This window comes from Lissotriton vulgaris, chromosome 12 (assembly GCF_964263255.1).
Source record: "Lissotriton vulgaris chromosome 12, aLisVul1.2, whole genome shotgun sequence".
NCBI lineage: Eukaryota > Metazoa > Chordata > Amphibia > Caudata > Salamandridae > Lissotriton > Lissotriton vulgaris.
In genome coordinates, this window is record NC_141700.1 from 709,329,746 (window position 1) to 709,354,964 (window position 25,219).

Here is a 25,219-nt window from a genome sequence, read left to right on the forward strand (position 1 = left end):
ATTTGTGGCAGGTTTGGGCATTGAAAGAATGAGTGTAGGTTCAATCCACTGAATCAGATGAATGGGCAGGTAATTCAAGGTAAAATTGCACAGTGGGTGAGATGATGCAGAAATGACTATGCCAAAAGACATATGCCTTATTTGAATGGCCAAGTGCAGAAATATGATGTGAACATGGGATTTCATAAAAATGATCACATTGATGCAAATTCAAACATAACCCAACAATATCTAATACAGATTGATGACAGTGATTCTGATTTGTTCCAATGATGGTGCTTGAGAGGGGAGGGGGAATGCATGTTTGATGCATCCTTAGAGGTAGACCAAAGTAGTCCTTATGTGGATGGTTAGGTAAAAAAACACCTATTTTATTTCTTGTTAACACTGGTACTACCCTCTCCACTGTAAGAAGAGCGGAAGTTCGAAACGTAACCCTCTTGGGAGAAAGAATCCAAGTTATATGAGCTTCAAACCAATTAATCTTAGCATCTGTGACTGAACCTGTTGTAGTACAAATTTGATCATTTGAGGATATGCACAAATTTATGACATGTGACTCCAGCCCAGTGAATCTTTTAGGTCGGGACCCACTGTGCAAATTGAATTGCTCTATCTATTGTACTCCAAAAGGAATAGATCCATACCAATGATGAGGATATTACAAATGAAAAAACATAAGAGAGGAGTTGAGGGGTGATTTCCTTTCTTCTCAAGCAGTGATTTACCCTTAGAATTGAGAGACACCATGTTCCCAGAGGTTTGGGGTTACACAGGAAAGCGTATTGGGCTGATCAAAGGAGTAGCTCCAATATGAATAACTTTGAAACCAAATGACAAATTACCTCGATGTCCACCATATAATCTGAGTCCTGAGACCAAGGCAGGTATAACACCTTTGATTGAGTCAATGATCGAACAGGGAATTTTTAAAGAAATAATTTGAAACCAATGTAATTCACCTATTCAGAAACCAAACAGAAATTATAGGATTTTGCAGGATTCGTGCAAAATGAATGAGTTTGTGAAATCATGTTGTCAAATCATGCCGAATCCAGCTTTGATAATACATCAGATTCCTTGCGAAGCTGAGTGGTTTTCTGCCATTGATTTGTGTCAAGCCTTTTTTTCCATCCTTGTGCAACCGGATAGCCAATTTGTATTTGCTTTCCGGTTTGGAAAACGTGTCTTGGCATGGTGCCGAGTTTCACAACAGTATCCAGATTGTCCTTCCATTTTCAATCAAATATTGAAAAGGAATTTGGAGTCATTGGTAATGCCAAACCACTCTGTGTACTTACAGTACAGTGATGAATTATTGGTAGCATCAGGTACTCTGGAAGCTTGCATATGTGACGCGATTGCATTACTGAACCATCCAGCAGTGAGTGGGTATAGGGTGTCACCTGCAAAGACACAGTTTTGCAGAAGGGAGGTCCTCTACCTAGGACATCACATTGAGAAAGGTGTCACAAGATCGGATTACTGCCATTCTGCAGAGGCATCTGCCAAGAACTCAAAAAGAGGTTCGCATGTTTCTGGGAATAGTTGGCTATTGCCAATAATGGATTCCAAATTTCTCAATAATTGCTAAGACACTTTAGAGACTTATGCACAAAGATGTGCCAGATCTAGTTCCATGGAGTGATGAATGCATGGGCTCTTTTAACAAACTGCAAGAGTGTCTGTGTCAAGCTCCAGCGTTGGGAATGCCCAACTTTGCACAAAAGTTTCACTCGATTCTTCACTGAATGAGAAGGCTGTGCTTTGTCAATTCAAATGCAGATGCATTGACTGTGCGCAGACCTGTTGCATGCTTCTCAGCTACATTAGATCCTGTAGCTGCAGCATTGTCTGTATATTTATAGGCAGTTGCTGTCAAATGTGTGCGTTTGGAGCAGAGTGAGAGCATTGTGAAGGGTCACCCACTGAAAGTGTATGTACCACACTCCATTGAGATTTTGCTTACTCATACTTGAATGCAGCATCTCACAAGTAGCCGGTTAATGAGTGCTCCTCCGAACAAGGAGGGGACAAGGGGTCAATAAAACAAGATGTAACACGACGCAACCCAAAGAGGAATTAATTACGAACATATCTGATGTTGAATTGAATACTACAGAGTTGGCGGTGTTGAACAAAGACATGACCTTTGTGCCCACTTACCAGAGTAATGAATTAGAAACAGAAGTGTCTCTCTTCAAATTTATGAGAAAATAGAGGTTAAGGTGGTTCTTTCATCACGTTGCATTACAATCTCAGGAACCATCAGAGAATTTACAACAACATCAGAAAAACCAATTTAAACCAAAAAGCACCTTCATGTCACCAATTTCTCATAAAACTTTAGATTCATTTGAGACATTGATTAAGAAAGATCTCTCATGATTGAACTATCGTAAAGATAGACGAAAAAATCTAACCAGAAAGGAGTTTGTAGCACTAAAGGAATTGGCTTCTAATGACAACATTACCATTGTCTTTGCAGATAAAGGAGGAGCACTTGTGGTGCTTAACACCACTCATTATCAACTAAGGGTAGAACAACATGTGAATGACACCAACACCTACATTCAATTAGATTCAGATCCTACCATTGAATTTCAAAGGATTTTAACACTGATTTTGACAAAAGCCATTGATTTGGGCTGGATAGATGAAGAGACCAGAAGATATCTTACCACTGAACATCCTAGGCAACCCAATATATACATGTTGCCTAAAATGCACAAAGACCCAGAAGATCCACCATTCCGCCCCATTGTGGCAGGTTGCGGTTCACTCCATGAGCCTCTTGGTAAATATCTCGATCATTTCATGCAACCGTTGGTGCAACAATGGTCCACCTTTGTACATGATACCACTGATTGTCTTAAGAAACTGCAGGGAATTAAATTTTCCGCTAGTGATGAATTATGGGTATGTACAGTGGATGTATCAGCATTGTACACATCCATTCATCATGTTGAAGGACTTGAGGCGGCAGAATGGATGCTCTTGAGGCATGATTATGAGGAGAGTCATAATCTTTTTTTGATGGAATTACTACATTTTTGCCTATATCATGGGTATTTTCAGTGGCAGAATCGTTTTTACCTTCAGAAGACTGGTACTTCAATGGGTTTTACGGGGGCACCCACATACGCTAATACATTCATGGCTAAGTTTGAAGAGACCCATATTTTACAACAAACAGAATGGCAGGAGAATCTAGCATTATATATGAGATATATTGATGACATCCTGATATTTTGGAGAGGTTCACAAGTGAGACTACATGAGTTACCTCAAACACTCAATAATTGTCATACATCAATCAAATTTACATACACTATCAGTTCTGAACAAATCAAGTACCTTGATGTATTGATATCAAGAAGTGGAGATACATTAGTTACGAGTTTGTTTAAGAAACCAACTGATAGGAATAATGCCTTGCATTTTGACAGTTTACATCCGCATGCTTTGAAAAAACATTTGCCATTGTCTCAGTTTATTAGAGCTCGAAGAATCGGTTCTGATGAATGTCAAGGATTACAGGCAATTGAGAATATGCGCCAAGATTATGTGCAAAGGGGTTACCCTAATACTGTATTAAACAATACTAAAGAAAGAGCTTGTACTATGCAAAGGTTAAAATTGCTTGAGAAAGTACCCAAAGCATCAGCGAAGAGAGAAGTATGTGTATGGACATTTTCCACTGCAGCAACTACAATAAAAAAATGTATTTTGAAATGGTGGGAATTGATAGAACAAGAGCCTGATTTCACACAAGTATTTACGGACAAACCTTTGTTTGCATATTCTAGATCTAAGAATCTGAAAGAGATATTTAAACAAGGCAAACAGGTTGTGATTGACTTGGGGCAGAAAGGGATGATGAAGTGTCAAAATTGTGGTCATTGTGGGAACGTTTTGGTAGGAAACAAGTTTACACATCCACACACAGGTAAAGATATAATGTTGAAACACACCTCCGATTGTAACTCGGATATGTTGGTGTATGCAATCAAATGCCCATGTGGGCTTGTATATGTTGGGCGGACAACGAGAAAAGTAAAGGTTCGCATGACAGAACATAAAAGTATGATAAGAACTGCTAACATGAAATCCTGTTTAGCTGTACATTGGAAAGAACATGGTCATACTATACCTCAGTTAAAATTCACAGTATTAGAGAGAGTGTTGGAATCAAGACATGTTGATGTCACCCGTTTATTGTCACAAAGAGAAACTTATTGGATACGGGCACTGAGAACACTTATTCCCTATGGGTTCAATGATAAGATCGAGATGTCATGTGTTTTATAATCTGTCAGTGCGCATAAAGCACACATTGTAATGTTTTCTACAGAAATACAACTTTTGTTCGTATTGCATTGATACATTTACACATGAGGTTTTTCAAGCTCACAAAATACTTAGGAGAACATATATTAGTTGAGGGGAGCACTTGTATTTAGGGGTAGTAAGGTGTTTCAGGTTGTTTATCACAGAATTTACATATATTGTGGTTTTGGATCCTCGATTATCGATGGTTAGCATCCAGAATAATTTTTGTATTCAGATTGTTTTTTTGCTTGAATAATAATATTTATACGAGTATTGACATTGTAAATAGGTGAGAGGGGCAGTTTATTATTCATTATTATTCAGTTTTGTTTATATTTTGGGTTTAATTACCTATACATCGGGTGCAGTTATATGGAGGGGGCCATCTTGAAGCAGTAAAAATCAGACCGTTTGGTCCGTTATTGGTTTTCAGTGTGGAGCTAGTGAAATAGTAAGGGAACTATGCAGGAAGCACGTATACGTTTCCGCGTTTCGAGCAAGCGTGTAAAACAGGATTTGGTGAGGCGAACGCCGAGAGGAGAAAAATTAGCGCTTTGATTTTTGGATTGAGGTAGGTTTACGAGGGATATGTACACATGGTATCACAAGTACTTTTGTGTATGGACAGGGAGTGTACAGGTATTTAACTTGGTTTTATTTGGTCTACTTTTCAGTAGAGGCTCATCATTACACCTATTACATTGAGATACGGTGGCTCACAGGAGGGTTCCAAGATGGTTTGAAAGGTAAGCGAGTGAAGCAGACAGCTGTATAGATGGATAAGGTTTATTTCAATATAGGTCTATTTTAATTTTCGGTTTGTTTTATACAGAGTGATTCGTATGTGTTGTAAACACGTGTGTTTCAAACATTATTGGCATAAAGGCAAGGTAGGGAGACTCTTCGTAGCTCTAGCATGACATAATCATTGGGAGTTAAGGTATTCACACAGTTTAGTGGATTCATTAGGCACAAGTGGAGTTTTTTGGTTATAGTGTTTTGTGAGCATGACAAACACTCATTCACTAGCATGATGTAACCGGTTGGTTTATCTCTTGTTTCGTTTCACACAGGCTGATTTTTCTGTATGAATAATTGTATGACTCATTAGTTATGGATTATATTTGTTATTTGCAGTAAACCCCCTGATGAAGGTTGATACCGAAGTGCATTGGGTGTTGCCAGGGATATTGTCAACATTGTCACGCAAGAATTGTTCTTAACATATGGACATCGTTAATTAAGAAGAATACAAGATAAAGATATAATGTAAAATGTCTCATGTTCATGAATAATTATGATTTCGGATATTTGTCTAGTGTGTATACACAGATAAATGCTACAGTCTTTTTTGAATATCTATGAATATTTATGAATCTTTTTTGAATGTTTATGAATAATTTTGAATACATTTGAAATATTGTGCACCTTAGGGGCTAGTGAACAGTGCGTCCCATTATACAGTTTCTGCTGTTTTTTATTTATTGCTTCACTTGACTAGGGCTGGTCAAGATATGGGATTGCACCAATTACAAATGTGAATATAAGAACTTAAGTTTTGATTACATAGAGATAAAAAGGAGTGCAGGTTATCATAATAATTTTTTGAATATTACACTGAAGTAACCCCTTGTAGATAACCAGCACCCACACAACATGGATTTTGAAGAGATAGCACACATGACTACTAATCAAGCAGATGTTAAAGGATACACTAATGAGGAAGCAGAAAGCATTTACTCTCTTATTAAAGAAACAAGGGATTTACAAACTAGACCGGGCACAACAGTACAATTGATCAAACAATTGCAATACACGTTGAAAAAGGAAATTAATCAGAGGCTTCATGCCATGACGCTCATTCAATACCATAGGGTGAAGCGCATTCCTAGGGGTCTAAGAATATCATTAAGACGGATGCTTTTTAAGTTCAATAAACCATTCTTGGCACGTTGGTTTGCAATCTTAAATAAATGTTCTTTAGATTTAGTACTTTTAATTGTAGAAGAGCTTTCTAATGTTCTTAAAGAACTAGAGATTGAAATTTTTGACATGAAAACTGAATTATCTAAACGCATGACGAAAGAGGAAATGGATAAAACATTGAAAGAGTTGAATGAAAAGTTGGATGAACACTCCAAAGAGGTACATGAGAACAAGCTTCGTAAATTCAAGAGAGATACTATAGATTATAAATTGGACGAAGTGTATACGTGGGCTGACAATTATGCGCAAAGGCGTATTTTTAAAAAACCAGATGCCACCACATCGGAAGAAAGCTTAGCAACAGAGCAGGATATGTCTTTAACTCGTCCTCCAGCAACAGCAGTTGCAGTGGCCACTAATATTGTAGGAGGGGAAGATAGTAGTACTGCTAAGCAGGCTTTTTTAGAGGGAGGCCGCACGTCGAACCATTCACCGGACGACCAGTCTCAACACAAATCAAACGAACAAGGAGGGGACAAGGGGTCAAAAAAACAAGATGCAACACGACGCAACCCAAAGAGGAATTAGTTATGAACATATCTGATGTTAAATTGAATACTACAGAGTTGGCGGTGTTGAACAAAGGCATGACCTTTGTGCCCACTTACCGGAGTAATGAATTAGAAACAGATGTGTCTCTCTTCAAATTTATGAGAAAATTGAGGTTAAGCTGGTTCTTTCATCACGTTGCATTACAATCTCAGGAACCATCAGAGAATTTACAACAACATCAGAAAAAACAATTTAAACCAAAAAGCACCTTCATGTCACCAATTTCTCATAAAACTTTAGATTCATTTTAGACATTGATTAAGAAAGATCTCTCATCATTGAACTATCGTAAAGATAGACGAAAAAATCTAACCTGAAAGGAGTTTGTAGCACTAAAGGAATTGGCATCTAATGACAACATTACCATTGTCTTGGCAGATAAAGGAGGAGCACGTGTGGTGCTTAACACCACTCATTATCAACTAAGGGTAGAACAACATGTGAATGACACCAACACCTACATTCAATTAGATTCAGATCCTGCCATTGAATTTCAAAGGATTTTAACACTGATTTTGACAAAAGCCATTGATTTGGGCTGGATAGATGAACAGACCAGAAGATATCTTACCACTGAACATCCTAGGCGACCCAATATATACATGTTGCCTAAAATGCACAAAGACCCAGAAGATCCACCATTCCGCCCCATTGTGGCCGGTTGCGGTTCACTCCATGAGCCTCTTGGTAAATATCTCGATCATTTCATGCAACCGTTGGTGCAACAATGGTCCACCTTTGTACAGGATACCACTGATTGTCCTAAGAAACTGCAGGGAATTAAATTTTCCACTAGTGATGAATTATGGTTATGTACAGTGGATGTATCAGCATTGTACACATCCATTCCTCATGTTGAAGGACTTGAGGCAGCAGAATGGATGCTCTTGAGGCATGATTATGAGGAGAGTCATAATCTTTTTTTGATGGAATTACTACATTGTTGCCTATATCATGGGTATTTTCAGTGGCAGAATCGTTTTTACCTTCAGAAGACTGGTACTTCAATGGGTTTTACGGGGGCACCCACATACGCTAATACATTCATGGCTAAGTTTGAAGAGACCCATATTTTACAACAAACAGAATGGCAGGAGAATCTAGCATTATATGAGATATATTGATGACATCCTGATATTGTGGAGAGGTTCACAAGTGAGACTACATGAGTTACTTGAAACACTCAATAATTGTCATACATCAATCAACTTTACATACACTATCAGTTCTGAACAAATCAATTACCTTGATGTATTGATATCAAGAAGTGGAGATACATTAGTTACGAGTTTGTTTAAGAAACCAACTGATAGGAATAATGCCTTGCATTTTGACAGTTTTCATCCGCATGCTTTGAAAAAACATTTGCCATTGTCTCAGTTTATTAGAGCTCGAAGAATCTGTTCTGATGAATGTCAAGGATTACAGGCAATTAAGAATATGCGCCAAGATTATGTGCAAAGGGGCTACCCTAATACTGTATTAAACAATGCTAAAGAAAGAGCTTGTACTATGCAAAGGTTGAAATTGCTTGACAAAGTACCCAAAGCATCAGCGAAGAGAGAAGTATGTGTATGGACATTTTCCACTGCAGCAACTACAATAAAAAAATGTATTTTGAAATGGTGGGAATTGATAGAACAAGAGCCTGATTTCACACAAGTATTTACGGACAAACCTTTGTTTGCATATTCTAGATCTAAGAATCTGAAAGAGATATTTAAACAAGGCAAACAGGTTGTGATTGACTTGGGGCAGAAAGGGATGATGAAGTGTCAAAATTGTGGTCATTGTGGGAACGTTTTGGTAGGAAACAAGTTTACACATCCACACACAGGTAAAGATATAATGTTGAAACACACCTCCGATTGTAACTCGGATATGTTGGTGTATGCAATCAAATGCCCATGTGGGCTTGTATATGTTGGGCGGACAACGAGAAAAGTAAAGGTTCGCATGACAGAACATAAAAGTATGATAAGAACTGCTAACATGAAATCCTGTTTAGCTGTACATTGGAAAGAACATGGTCATACTATACCTCAGTTGAAATTCACAGTATTAGAGAGAGTGTTGGAATCAAGACATGTTGATGTCACCCGTTTATTGTCACAAAGAGAAACTTATTGGATACGGGCACTGAAAACACTTATACCCTATGGGCTCAATGATAAAATCGAGATGTCATGTGTTTTATAATCTGTCGGTGCGCATAAAGCACAAATTGTAATGTTTTCTACAGAAATACAACTTTTGTTCGTATTGCATTGATACATTTACACATGCGGTTTTTCAAGCTCACAAAATACTTAGGAGAACATATATTAGTTGAGGGGAGCACTTGTATTTAGGGGTAGTAAGGTGTTTCAGGTTGTTTATCACAGAATTTACATATATTGTGGTTTTGGATCCTCGATTATCGATGGTTAGCATCCAGAATAATTGTTGTATTCAGATTGGTTTTTTGCTTGAATAATAATATTTATACGAGTATTGACATTGTAAATAGGTGAGAGGGGCAGTTTATTATTCATTATTATTCAGTTTTGTTTATATTTTGGGTTTAATTACCTATACATCGGGTGCAGTTATATGGAGGGGGACATCTTGAAGCAGTAAAAATCAGACCGTTTGGTCCGTTATTGGTTTTCAGTGTGGAGCTAGTGAAATAGTAAGGGGACTATGCAGTAAGCGTGTATACGTTTCCGCGTTTCGAGCAAGCGTGTAAAACAGGATTTGGTGAGGCGAACGCCGAGAGGAGAAAAATTTGCGCTTTGATTCTTGGATTGAGGTAGGTTTACGAGGGATATGTACACATGGTATCACAAGTACTTTTGTGTATGGACAGGGAGTGTATAGGTATTTAACTTGGTTTTATTTGGTCTACTTTTCAGTAGAGGCTCATCATTATGTTATGTTATGTTATGTTAATAACTTTTATTTGGCGCACAGCTGCCCCAGCGAAGGGGCGTCCTGGCGCCTGATCAAGTACCACAACATAACAGGAGGAGCTGAGAAGAAAAATCAGTTAGCAGAGGCGAACAGGTGAGTTTTGATGGCGCGTCTGAAAAGAGTTAGGCTGTTTAGGGCACGAATGTGGACAGGAAGGGAATTCCATAAATCAGCCGCCACCTATTACACCTATTACATTGAGATACGGTGGCTCACAGGAGGGTTCCAAGACGGTTTGAAAGGTAAGCGAGTGAAGCAGACAGCTGTATAGATGGATAAGGTTTATTTCAATATAGGTCTATTTTAATTTTCGGTTTGTTTTATACAGAGTGATTCGTATGTGTTGTAAACACGTGTGTTTCAAACATTATTGGCATAAAGGCAAGGTAGGGAGACTCTTCGTAGCTCTAGCATGACATAATCATTGGGAGTTAAGGTATTCACACAGTTTAGTGGATTCATCATTCATTAGGCACAAGTGGAATTTTTTGGTTATAGTGTTTTGTGAGCATGACAAACACTCATTCACTAGCATGATGTAACCGGTTGGTTTATCTCTTGTTTCGTTTCACACTAGCTGATTATTCTGTATGAATAATTGTATGACTCATTAGTTATGGATTATATTTGTTATTTGCAGTAAATCCCCTGATGAAGGTTGATACCGAAGTGCATTGGGTGTTGCCAGGGATATTGTCAACATTGTCACGCAAGAATTGTTCTTAACATATGGACATCGTTAATTAAGAAGAATACAAGACAAAGATATAATGCAAAATGTCTCATGTTCATGAATAATTATGATTTCGGATATTTGTCTAGTGTGTATACACAGATAAATGCTACAGTCTTTTTTGAATATCTATGAATATTTATGAATTTTTTTTGAATGTTTATGAATAATTTTGAATACATTTGAAATATTGTGCACCTTAGGGGCTAGTGAACAGTGCGTCCCATTATACAGTTTCTGTTGTTTTTTATTTATTGCTTCACTTGACTAGGGCTGGTCAAGATATGGGATTGCACCAATTACAAATGTGAATATAAGAACTTAAGTTTTGATTACATAGAGATAAAAAGGAGTTCAGGTTATCATAATTTTTTGGAATATTACAGTGAAGTAGCCCCTTGTAGATAACCAGCACCCACACAACATGGATTTTGAAGAGATAGCACACATGACTACTAATCAAGCAGATGTTAAAGGATACACTAATGAGGAAGCAGAAAGCATTTACTCTCTTATTTAAGAAACAAGGGATTTACAAACTAGACCGGGCAAAACAGTACAATTGATCAAACAATTGCAATACACGTTGAAAAGGGAAATTAATCAGAGGCTTCATGCCACGACACTCATTCAGTACCATAGGGTGAAGCGCATTCCTAGGGGTCTAAGAATATCATTAAGACGGATGCTTTTTAAGTTCAATAAATCATTCTTGGCACGTTGGTTTGCAATCTTAAATAAATGTTCTTTAGATTTAGTACTTTCAATTGTAGAAGAGCTTTCTAATGTTCTTAAAGAACTAGAGATTGACATTTTTGACATGAAAACTGAATTATCTAAACGCATGACGAAAGAGGAAATGGATAAAACATTGAAAGAGTTGAATGAAAAGTTGGATGAACACTCCAAAGAGGTACATGAGAGAAAGCTTCGTAAAATCAAGAGAGATACTATAGATTATAAATTGGACGAAGTGTATACGTGGGCTGACAATTATGCGCAAAGGCGTATTTTTAAAACACCAGATGCCACTGCATCGGAAGAAAGCTTAGCAACAGAGCAGGATATGTCTTTAACTCGTCCTCCAGCAACAGCAGTTGCAGTGGCCACTAATATTGTAGGAGGAGAAGATAGTAGTACTGCTAAGCAGGCTTTTTTAGAGGGAGGCCGCACGTCGAACCATCCACCGGACGACCAGTCTCAACACAAATCAAACGAACAAGGAGGGGACAAGGGGTCAAAAAAACAAGATGCAACACAACGCAACCCAAAGAGGAATTAGTTATGAACATATCTGATGTTGAATTGAATACTACAGAGTTGGCGGTATTGAACAAAGGCATGACCTTTGTGCCCACTTACCAGAGTAATGAATTAGAAACAGATGTGTCTCTCTTCAAATTTATGAGAAAATTGAGGTTAAGGTGGTTCTTTCATCACGTTGCATTACAATCTCAGGAAGCATCAGAGAATTTACAACAACATCAGAAAAACCAATTTAAACCAAAAAGCACCTTCATGTCACCAATTTCTCATAAAACTTTAGATTCATTTGAGACATTGATTAAGAAAGATCTCTCATCATTGAACTATCGTAAAGATAGACGAAAAAATCTAACCTGAAAGGAGTTTGTAGCACTAAAGGAATTGGCATCTAATGACAACATTACCATTGTCTTGCCAGATAAAGAAGGAGCACTTGTGGTGCTTAACACCACTCATTATCAACTAAGGGTAGAACAACATGTGAATGACACCAACACCTACATTCAATTAGATTCAGATCCTACCATTGAATTTCAAAGGATTTTAACACTGATTTTGACAAAAGCCATTGATTTGGGCTGGATAGATGAACAGACCAGAAGATATCTTACCACTGAACATCCTAGGCGACCCAATATATACATGTTGCCTAAAATGCACAAAGACCCATAAGATCCACCATTCCGCCCCATTGTGGCAGGTTGCGGTTCACTCCATGAGCCTCTTGGCAAATATCTCGATGATTTCATGCAACCGTTGGTGCAACAATGGTCCACCTTTGTACAGGATACCACTGATTGTCCTAAGAAACTGCAGGGAATAAATTTTCCGCTAGTGATAATTTATGGTTATGTACAGTGGATGTATCAGCATTGTACACATCCATTCCTCATGTTGAAGGACTTGAGGCGGCAGAATGGATGCTCTTGAGGCATGATTATGAGGAGAGTCATAATCTTTTTTTGATGGAATTACTACATTTTTGCCTATATCATGGGTATTTTCAGTGGCAGAATCGTTTTTACCTTCAGAAGACTGGTACTTCAATGGGTTTTACGGGGCACCCACATACGCTAATACATTCATGGCTACGTTTGAAGAGACAATGTATGTGAGTGGGTGCTGCACTCTGAATAGTCAATTTCTATATGTTGTACGATATGTGTGCTGTGTTTGATTAGTGCCTGGACACTGACGTAATAATTGTATGTGGCCTGGCGCCAAAAGGCCGCCAGGACTCTAACACACACTACGAAAAATGAAATACTCCTTTTAACAAGTTACTATTCACTTTTATCCAATATGATTCATCAAAGATTTATAACATTACAGTCATCATGAAGAAATACTCTTTGTGAATTATCAAATTTACATTGCGTTTGAAAAACAAAAGTATGAATTTATACATTGAGTAAAAAAACAATACAATAACACCCAATGCATTTCGGGGCGTTAGCCCCTTCGTCAGGGGTCTGTTAAAGAAAGAAAAAGGAAACCGTATTACTTTTGGTGTTATGGAGAATCAATGTTACTAAATATTGCCTCTTATAATGTAAAGCTTACCTCGTTATTGCAAGTATTAAATGCCACTATATAATATAGAGCATATAAGAAAAGTTCTATAATAAAAAGAAAAAGCGTATTTTATCCTTTGCGTATTTAAGGGCTTGATATTAATTAAATGAAGAGTATCATTAAAATTACCTGATCCTCTCTTGAGTGTACAGAGTCTGTGAAAAATAATCACAGGCTATCAATTATCAGACTCTTAGAAAAGTAGGACTCATTAAAAAAAATGAAAATAATGGCATTTCAGCATCTTAAATGCTGCATTGGGCTCACCTGTTGCTTTCTTAAATGTGGCCTTAATCCGTCAAATCTGAAATATGCAAATAAGTAGATCTCAATTCCTCCTATCGAGTACTACAAAAAGCGGTATGAGTTTTTATATAAAGGAGCTCTTTTTACCTGCAGGGCTTCGGTTATAGCTTGACCCCGCTCTCTCACTCGTGATCAATTCTGCCTGTGAAACATTGAAATCAATGCACAGCCCTTAGTAACATACAAATGTGACAAATCGTCAACATTCCCTACTCGGTTTTGCACATTCGCTTACCTGCGGGTTCAAGAATTAAGCCGGTCCCGCTTGATATTTTAATGAGTCTGCGTGAAAAAAAGGTACACGCGACTATTAAACAAGCTGTCGCAGCGAGCGAGAGTACTCACTGAAAAATATTCTTATGATTGATTTAAGCTTACCGATGTACTCGCCATCAGTCTCTGCTATCTGCGGCTGGAGGCAAAAGCGTCAACGCTCAGTCCAAACTTTTGCTGTTTAAAAAGTCCCTTATCTCTGTTACCACGTTAAGCAGAAATGAAAGTAGGACTGGAAATCTACGGACGCCATTACTAAATGGTATTTTTCACTTTTTCAAGATGTTTATTTCTGCTGTTCAAAAAGTCCTTTATATATGCTGCTATACTATACGAAAATAAACGTAGAACTAAGAGATTCATTATTAAATAAGATTTTTTAGAGATCTTTTGAATTCCAGTATTTGAAAGATTAAAAATATTTAGTGTGGTAGTATAAACAAGGAAATCAAACAAATAAAATGGGAAAATAAAAAATAGAAACAGATATACAAAAAGTAGAAACGGATATACAAAAAGTGGCAGCAAGCAATAGAATCAACGTATCTCCTGCCTATTTACAATCTGATCAATACAATCTAGCAATTGCATATTATGGTCCTGCAATATCAAAAACCCAAAGCGTGAGCTAACTTTTGATGTAACGTGTCTACATGTATCACTGTGTGTTAGTACCCCATGGGGGCCATTATTCTAAAACGACGTTCCATGTACTTTTCTGTTTTGCTATAAGAAGCACACCATGTCCATTTTGTCATTTAACCCGGTTGGGGTCAAGGTCTGTAATTTACGAATCCAAAAAGCTTCCCTTTGGAGTAGGATTTTGGAGTTGTCCAAGCCTAATCGTTGTGGAAGTAATTCAATAATCTGGCATATAACTGCACCCGTATAGGCATGTACCTATACGGGTGCAGTTATATGGAGGGGGCCATCTTGAAGCAGTAAAAATCAGACCGTTTGGTCCGTTATTGGTTTTCAGTGTGGAGCTAGTGAAATAGTAAGGGGACTATGCAGGAAGCGCGTATACGTTTCCGCGTTTCGAGCAAACGTGTAAAACAGGATTTGGTGAGGCGAACGCCGAGAGGAGAAAAATTAGAGCTTTGATTCTTGGATTGAGGTACGTTTACGAGGGATATGTACACATGGTATCACAAGTACTTTTGTGTATGGACAGGGAGTGTACAGGTATTTAACTTGGTTTTATTTGGTCTACTTTTCAGTAGAGGCTCATCATTACACCTATTACATTGAGATACGGTGGACTCACAGGAGGGTTCGAAGACGGTTTGAAAGGTAAGCGAGTGAAGCAGACAGCTGTATAGATGGATAAGGTTTATTTCAATATAGGTCTATTTTAAATTTCGGTTTGTTTTTGTGGTGATATGTATTGTGCAACTTGGAACCATCCCATGTCACTGGGAATGTTCCAGGTACAGGGTTCCAGCACAGGCGGTTATTATCTTGTCATCGACCTGCCTGCTGGGACGGCTCTCCCTATCCTCAATAAACTACGCTTCAAGAACTTACCCTCTGTGTCCAGACAGCATCATTTCACTGGCGACAGGACGGGATCAACCCAGCGACCTTGCCAGCTCACCAGGAAGAATCTCCAACTTTCACAGTTTTTTTAGAAAACTCCCACTATCATCTAACGCAAAACAGTGAGTACATTTAAAAAATTTCAACACACTGGCACTCACTCGGCACCGCGCGGGAGAGCCGTACCCATTCAGACTCTTTTTAAAAACACACAACAAATACGTAAAGAATAGCACGAAGGAGCCCTCTCCGCTTCCTTCTAAAACCTTCTCTCATCCAGAAGAGCCAGTTTCTGAGCGCATACCCACACGCGACTGCTGAACTTATGGTCTCTATTTCATTTAAATACGCAATTGGCCTTACTTACCCTCTGTGTCCAGACAGCATCATTTCAGTTTTATACAGGGTGATTCGTATGTGTTGTAAACACGTGTGTTTCAGACATTATTGGCATAAAGGCAAGGTAGGGAGACTCTTCGTAGCTCTAGCATGACATAATCTTCGGGAGTTAAGGTATTCACACAGTTTAGTGGATTCATTAGGCACAAGTGGAGTTTTTTGGTTATGGTGTTTTGTGAGCATGACAAACACTCATTCACTAGCATGATGTAACCGGTTGGTTTAACTCTTGTTTCGTTTCACACTAGCTGATTTTTCTGTATGAATATTTGAATGACTCATTAGTTATGGATTATATTTGTTATTTGCAGTAAATCCTCTGATGAAGGTTGATACCGAAATGCATTGGGTAGTGCCAGGGATATTGTCAACATTGTCACGCAATAATTGTTCTTAACATATGGACATCGTTAATTAAGAAGAATAAAAGACAAAGATATAATGCAAAATGTCTCATGTTCATGAATAATTATGATTTCGGATATTTGTCTAGTGTGTATACACAGATAAATGCTACAGTCTTTTTTGAATATCTATGAATATTTATGAATCTTTTTTGAATGTTTATGAATAATTTTGAATACATTTAAAATATTGTGCACCTTAGGGGCTGGTGAACAGTGCGTCCCATTATACAGTTTCTGTTGTTTTTTTATTTATTGCTTCACTTGACTAGGGCTGGTCAAGATATGGGATTGCACCAATTACAAATGTGAATATAAGAACTTACGTTTTGATTACATAGAGATAAAAAGGAGTGCAGGTTATCATAATAATTTTTTGAATATTACACTGAAGTAGCCCCTTGTAGATAACCAGCACCCACACAACATGGATTTTGAAGAGATAGCACACATGATTACTAATCAAGCAGATGTTCAAGGATACACCAATGAGGAAGCAGAAAGCATTTACTCTCTTATTAAAGAAACAAGGGATTTACAAACTAGACCGGACACAACAGTACAATTGATCAAACAATTGCAATACACGTTGAAAAAGGAAATTAATCAGAGGCTTCATGCCACGACACTCATTCAGTACCATAGGGTGAAGCGCATTCCTAGGGGTCTAAGAATATCATTAAGACAGATGCTTTTTAAGTTCAATAAACCATTCTTGGCACGTTGGGTTGCGATCTTAAATAAATGTTCTTTAGATTTAGTACTTTTAATTGTAGAAGAGCTTTCTAATGTTCTTAAAGAACTAGAGATTGAAATTTTTGACATGAAAACTGAATTATCTAAACGCATGACGAAAGATGAAATGGATAAAACATTAAAAGAGTTGAATGAAAAGTTGGATGAACACTCCAAAGAGGTACATGAGAGAAAGCTACATAAATTCAAGAGAGATACTATAGATTATAAATTGGACGAAGTGTATACGTGGGCTGACAATTATGCGCAAAGACGTTTTTTTAAAAAACCAGATGCCACCACATCGGAAGAAAGCTTAGCAACAGAGCAGGATATGTCTTTAACTCGTCCTCCAGCAACAGCAGTTGCAGTGGCCACTAATATTGTAGGAGGGGAAGATAGTAGTACTGCTAAGCAGGCTTTTTTAGAGGGAGGCCGCACGTCGAACCATCCACAGGACGACCAGTCTCAACACAAATCAAACGAACAAGGAGGGGACAAGGGGTCAAAAAAACAAGATGCAAGACGACGCAACCCAAAGAGGAATTAGTTAAGAACATATCTGATGTTGAATTGAATACTACAGAGTTCGCGGTGTTGAACAAAGGCATGACCTTTGTGCCCACTTACCAGAGTAATGAATTAGAAACAGATGTGTCTCTCTTCAAATTTATGAGAAAATTGAGGTTAAGGTGGTTCTTTCATCACGTTGCATTACAATCTCAGGAACCATCAGAGAATTTACAACATCAGAAAAACCAATTTAAACCAAAAAGCACCTTCATGTCACCAATTTCTCATAAAACTTTAGATTCATTTGAGACATTGATTAAGAAAGATCTCTCATGATTGAACTATCGTAAAGATAGACGAAAAAATCTAACCTGAAAGGAGTTTGTAGCACTAAAGGAATTGGCATCTAATGACAACATTACCATTGTCTTGGCAGATAAAGGAGGAGCACTTGTGGTGCTTAACACCACTCATTATCAACTAAGGGTAGAACAACATGTGAATGACACCAACACCTACATTCAATTAGATTCAGATCCTACCATTGAACTTCAAAGGATTTTAACACTGATTTTGACAAAAGCCATTGATTTGGGCTGGATAGATGAACAGACCAGAAGATATCTTACCACTGAACATCCTAGTGACCCAATATATACATGTTGCCTAAAATGCACAAAGACCCAGAAGATCCACCATTCCGCCCCATTGTGGCAGGTTGCGGTTCACTCCATGAGCCTCTTGGTAAATATCTCGATCATTTCATGCAACTGTTGGTGCAACAATGGTCCACCTTTGTACAGGATACCACTGATTGTCCTAAGAAACTGCAGGGAATTAAATTTTCCGCTAGTGATGAATTATGGTTATGTACAGTGGATGTATCAGCATTGTACACATCCATTCCTCATGTTGAAGGACTTGAGGCGGCAGAATGAATGCTCTTGAGGCATGATTATGAGGAGAGTCATAATCTTTTTTGATGGAATTACTACATTTTTGCCTATATCATGGGTATTTTCAGTGGCAGAATCGTTTTTACCTTCAGAAGACTGGTACTTCAATGGGTTACGGGGGCACCCACATACGCTAATACATTCATGGCTAAGTTTGAAGAGACCCATATTTTACAACAAACAGAATGGCAGGAGAATCTAGCATTATATATGAGATATATCGATGACATCCTGATATTGTGGAGAGGTTCACAAGTGAGACTACATGAGTTACTTCAAATACTCAATAATTGTTATACATCAATCAAATTTACATACACCATCAGTTCTGAACAAATCAATTACCTTGATGTATTGATATCAAGAAGTGGAGATACATTAGTTACGAGTTTGTTTAAGAAACCAACTGATAGGAATAATGCCTTGCATTTTGACAGTTTTCATCCACATGCTTTGAAAAAACATTTTCCATTGTCTCAGTTTATTGGAGCTCGAAGAATCTGTTCTGATGAATGTCAAGGATTACAGGCAATTGAGAATATGTGCCAAGATTATGTGCAAAGGGGTTACCCTAATACTGTATTAAACAATACTAAAGAAAGAGCTTGTACTATGCAAAGGTTGAAATTGCTTGAGAAAGTACCCAAAGCATCAGCGAAGAGAGAAGTATGTGTATTGAAATTTTCCACTGCAGCAACTACAATAAAAAAATGTATTTTGAAACGGTGGGAATTGATAGAACAAGAGCCTGATTTCACACAAGTATTTACGGACAAACCTTTGTTTGCATATTCTAGATCTAAGAATCTGAAAGAGATATTTAAACAAGGCAAACAGGTTGTGATTGACTTGGGGCAGAAAGGGATGTTGAAATGTCAAAATTGTGGTCATTGTGGGAACGTTTTGGTAGGAAACAAGTTTACACATCCACACACAGGTAAAGATATAATGTTGAAACACACCTCCGATTGTAACTCGGATATGTTGGTGTATGCAATCAAATGCCCATGTGGGCTTGTATATGTTGGGCGGACAACGAGAAAAGTAAAGGTTCGCATGACAGAACATAAAAGTATGATAAGAACTGCTAACATGAAATCCTGTTTAGCTGTACATTGTAAAGAACATGGTCATACTATACCTCAGTTGAAATTCACAGTATTAGAGAGAGTGTTGGAATCAAGACATGTTGATGTCACCCGTTTATTGTCAAAAAGAGAAACTTATTGGATACGGGCACTGAGAACACTTATACCCTATGGGCTCAATGATAAGATCGAGATGTCATGTGTTTTATAATCTGTCAGTGCGCATAAAGCACACATTGTAATGTTTTCTACAGAAATACAACTTTTGTTCGTATTTCATTGATACATTTACACATGCGTTTTTTCAAGCTCACAAAATACTTAGGAGAACATATATTAGTTGAGGGGAGCACTTGTATTTAGGGGTAGTAAGGTGTTTCAGGTTGTTTATCACAGAATTTACATATATTGTGGTGTTGGATCCTCGATTATCGATGGTTAGCATCCAGAATAATTTTTGTATTTAGATTGGTTTTTTGCTTGAATAATAATATTTATACGAGTATTGACATTGTAAATAGGTGAGAGGGGCAGTTTATTATTCATTATTATTCAGTTTTGTTTATATTTTGGGTTTAATTACCTATACATCAGGTGCAGTTATATGGAGGGGGCCATCTTGAAGCAGTAAAAATCAGACCGTTTGGTCCGTTATTGGTTTTCAGTGTGGAGCTAGTGAAATAGTAAGGGGACTATGCAGGAAGCGCTTATACGTTTCCGCGTTTTGAGCAAGCGTGTAAAACAGGATTTGGTGAGGCGAACGCCGAGAGGAGAAAAATTAGCGCTTTGATTCTTGGATTGAGGTAGGTTTACGAGGGATATGTACACATGGTATCACAAGTACTTTTGTGTATGGACAGGGAGTGTACAGGTATTTAACTTGGTTTTATTTGGTCTACTTTTCAGTAGAGGCTCATCATTACACCTATTACATTGAGATACGATGGACTCACAGGATGGTTCGAAGACGGTTTGAAAGGTAAGCGAGTGAAGCAGACAGCTGTATAGATGGATAAGGTTTATTTCAATATAGGTCTATTTTAATTTTCGGTTTGTTTTATACAGAGTGATTCGTATGTGTTGTAAACACATGTGTTTCAGACATTATTGGCATAAAGGTAAGGTAGGGAGACTCTTCGTAGCTCTAGCATGACATAATCATTGGGAGTTAAGGTATTCACACAGTTTAGTGGATTCATTAGGCACAAGTGGAGTTTTTTGGTTATGGTGTTTTGTGAGCATGACAAACACTCATTCACTAGCATGATGTAACCGGTTGGTTTATCTCTTGTTTCGTTTCACACTAGCTGATTTTTCTGTATGAATAATTGTATGACTCATTAGTTATGGATTATATTTGTTATTTGCAGTAAATCCCCTGATGAAGGTTGATACCGAAATGCATTGGGTGTTGCCAGGGATATTGTCAACATTGTCACGCAATAATTGTTCTTAACATATGGACATCGTTAATTAAGAAGAATAAAAGACAAAAATATAATGCAAAATGTCTCATGTTCATGAATAATTATGATTTCGGATATATGTCTAGTGTGTATACACAGATAAATGCTACAGTCTTTTTGAATATCTATGAATATTTATGAATCTTTTTTGAATGTTTATGAATAATTTTGAATACATTTGAAATATTGTGCACCTTAGGGGCTAGTGAACAGTGCGTCCCATTATACAGTTTCTGTTGTTTTTTATTCATTGCTTCACTTGACTAGGGCTGGTCAAGATATGAGATTGCACCAATTACAAATGTGAATATAAGAACTTAAGTTTTGATTACATAGAGATAAAAAGGAGTGCAGGTTATCATAATAATTTTTTGAATATTACACTGAAGTAGCCCCTTGTAGATAACCAGCACCCACACAACATGGATTTTGAAGCGAGAGCACACATGACTACTAATCAAGCAGATGTTAAAGGATACGCTAATGAGGAAGCAGAAAGCATTTACTCTCTTATTAAAGAAACAAGGGATTTACAAACTAGACTGGGCACACAGTACAATTGATCAAACAATTGCAATACACGTTGAAAAAGGAAATTAATCAGAGGCTTCATGCCACGACACTCATTCAGTACCATAGGGTGAAGCGCATTTCTAGGGGTCTAAGAATATCATTAAGACGGATGCTTTTTAAGTTCAATAAACCATTCTTGGCACGTTGGTTTGCGATCTTAAATAAATGTTCTTTAGATTTAGTACTTTTAATTGTAGAAGAGCTTTCTAATGTTCTTAAAGAACTAGAGATTGAAATTTTTGACATGAAAACTGAATTATCTAAACGCATGACGAAAGAGGAAATGGATAAAACATTGAAAGAGTTGAATGAAAAGTTGGATGAACACTCCAAAGAGGTACATGAGAGAAAGCTTTGTAAATTCAAGAGAGATACTATAGATTATAAATTGGACGAAGTGTATATGTGGGCTGACAATTATGCGCAAAGACGTATTTAAAAAAAAACAGATGCCACCACATAGGAAGAAAGCTTAGCAACAGAGCAGGATATGTCTTTAACTCGTCCTCCAGCAACAGCAGTTGCAGTGGCCACTAATATTGTAGGAGGGGAAGATAGTAGTACTGCTAAGCAGGCCCCCATACACTGTATAAGGTATTGGTAAGTCTCCTGTACTACAGACTTATAGCCCTAGAGCAGGCTGAACTATTATAGGTGTGGTCTCTGACTTACTTTCAAGAGTCTGCCACCAGCAGAAATGTGTCTGACCTCATGGGGGGAGAACCAGGGCTCTCAGAGGACAGAGACAAAGCCTGCCCTGGGCGGAGGTCCCTCTCCAGGAGAAGATGGCATTCCTGGGTATGAAGTTTGAAAGGTGATGCCACATTTGAAATCCAACCCAGGAACCTCCAGATAGTGGGGGAAGCCAAGCCCCATTCCTATTTCACTTTTGGCGAGAGGAAAGGTCAGAAAACTAGTTAGATTAGGAGGAGGGTCCCAAATTAGTCTACACCACCCCAAGGGCGGGACAGGTGATGTGAACCCCTCTCCTGAAAAATCACTATCTAGGAATGGTGGAAAAACAACCTATTAGGGCTAGATTAGTGCCCTTGCCACAGGAAGTGGTCACTAGAGGGTGTAGACACCCTAAAGGTAGGTAGCACATTGGCCACTGACTGTATTCTCTTGTAACGTCCCTAGGTTCAGTATTGAGGTGGCACCCCAAGACCTAAACATCACATTCAAAGGAGAAGAGAAGACTAGAACAAATAAGACCTAGTGCACAAGAAGTGAAGCCCCGCTATAGAGAAAAAAGGAGCCAAACACTACCTGCTGCTCCAAGGATTTGACAATCACTGCCTTCTGTGTCATCCTAAACTTGAAATAGTTCCAAAACCCTGGTCCTCCCCCAGCCTTCAAAAATTACTAAGAAGCTCTCTTGGAGTGAAGGTATCCTTCCCCTGCACTCCGCAGGCACTGATACTGTAAAGTCCGATTTGTGGACTTGCTGCCCCCTGATTACCTCAACTCAGCACCAAAGCAAGAAAAGGTACAACAGCTCTGGAGGGTCTGATCTGTTGACCCACCTCATTGGGAGAGACCAGTACCTACAGGAGTTGTGGTATACCTATACCCAGGATACCGGACACCCAGTGGCAAACACCTAGAAGAAGAGTCCACACAGGACTCCTAACGCACCAGAAGCAAGCACCCATTGAGGGACCCCCAGACACCCAAGACTAACTTTCTGAGTGGCCCAGCTGTCCCAAGATTTCCGCTCAAAATGTCCTGCTTCTGACTGTGAGAGCCTCAAGGCGTGCGTGACCCGCTGACCTGATTGTCTGCACGTGGCCCCACCATCCTCAAAACTGACTACCCAGCTCTGCTCCCACAGTCCCCAAACAAATGCTACCTCCTCCCTTGAAGAATCCTCAACTCCTCCGGTGCAGTGTGTTTTCAAGTGGTCTCCTTCGTCTTTGCGCACCAGCTTCCAAAACCCTCAGCACTCTGTTTCCAGCCAATTCAGAATGCTCCTGAACTTCTCCTGCTGGAACTTTGGACCTGGTCCCGTCATTGACCTAAAACGAGAATGTGAACCTCATGAAAGCATTGACTGATTTTGTATGCATATCTCTGCTTTTCCCCCATTGTTTCCTGGGGTGCGCAATTGTACACAAAAGTGATATGTGTAGGAAGGTGGATACCTGACTATCGTTACCCCAGATTTTTTGCCTAGTGTTTAGCTGGTTTTTGACTTAGTTGTCTGGGATCCTGCTAATCAGGGTCCCAGGCTATCTGCTCTCTCTGTAAAATGGACTCCATGTACCCTAGGTACATAACCAATTGGACATTGGGTCACCTTATCAGCCCCTGTACAGTGTACTATAGGTACCCAGGGCATAGGTGCATCCAAGGCCTACCAGGGGCTGCAGTATATCTTTTGCCACCCCAGGCTGGCTATCTAAACTGACACAACTGGCTGATCACTCAGCTGGGGCAAGGTTGTGTAATCACCCCTTGCTTAGATATAGTATACCTATGTCTAAACCCATATCTGGACACATATGCACCTATAAGTCACTCCTATCGCAAGCCTTACCAATCCTGGCGGCAGAGTGCTTGGTTCTATGTGAGATGGTGCTCTAGCATGAGCCGAGCCTGTCTGCAGCTTTCGGGACCAACTCCCTTAGCTGTTCTGGGATATTGCCATACCATATACTCTTAAGTGCATTATAATCCTCGTGGTCATTTGCTAACTATGGTTTGGCTTTATCAAAACATGTCGTGTAAGGTGACATACGCTTTTGAATACTACCCCTTCGCCAGTCCTGGTGACGGGGCAGCATTCCACCCTTCTAGAGGGAGAAGACATGTTACTTTGCTTAAATGCGGTTAAATCTAACCAGAGCCCCAGCATCACAAAATGGATGCTGCTGCCACAGACACAAATCTGGCCTCCTGCTGCTGACCGAAACTCCGGCAGGGGAGGCCTGGACAAATGGTATCCTGTCACAGGGAGGTGTTACACCACCCCAGACAGGAGATAGTGGATTGTAGCAGGGAGGGTTGAATGAAACTAGATACTGCCTGGGGCGCACAAGGCGTCCCATGCATAGCCCAGTTCAAACCGGTGCTGGGGCACTCCAGCCCCAGCTCTGGCACAAAACTGGACAAAGGGAAAGGGGTATAACCACCCCGTTCCTGGGTCCCACCCATAGGAGGGACCTAGCGGAGACACCTCAACATCACCTGATTGCAACCCGACATCGCCTGGTTCCTTCTTGGTTCCTCGCTGGTCACTGGCTAGTGACCTGAACTCTGTCCCCTCTGCTTTCAGGTACTCTACATCTTCGATCCACCCTTGGATCCAACCGGACTCTTCTCTCCTGGCCGCCTGCAGCATCTTCATCTACAGTCTCCATAGAACTTCACGACGAAACCCGACACACTTTGGCACCTATGCACCCGCTTCCTGTGGGTGAGGTAACGAACTACCTCCGGTGCTCCTATAGTGTTTTACACCCTTAGTGCCCTAGTTTTAAGTGGCTAAGTTCTAGTCCAGTCGGAAGTCTCCGAAACCTATAACTTTCTGATTTTTACACACCATTGACTTGTATGGTAAACGCGGTTG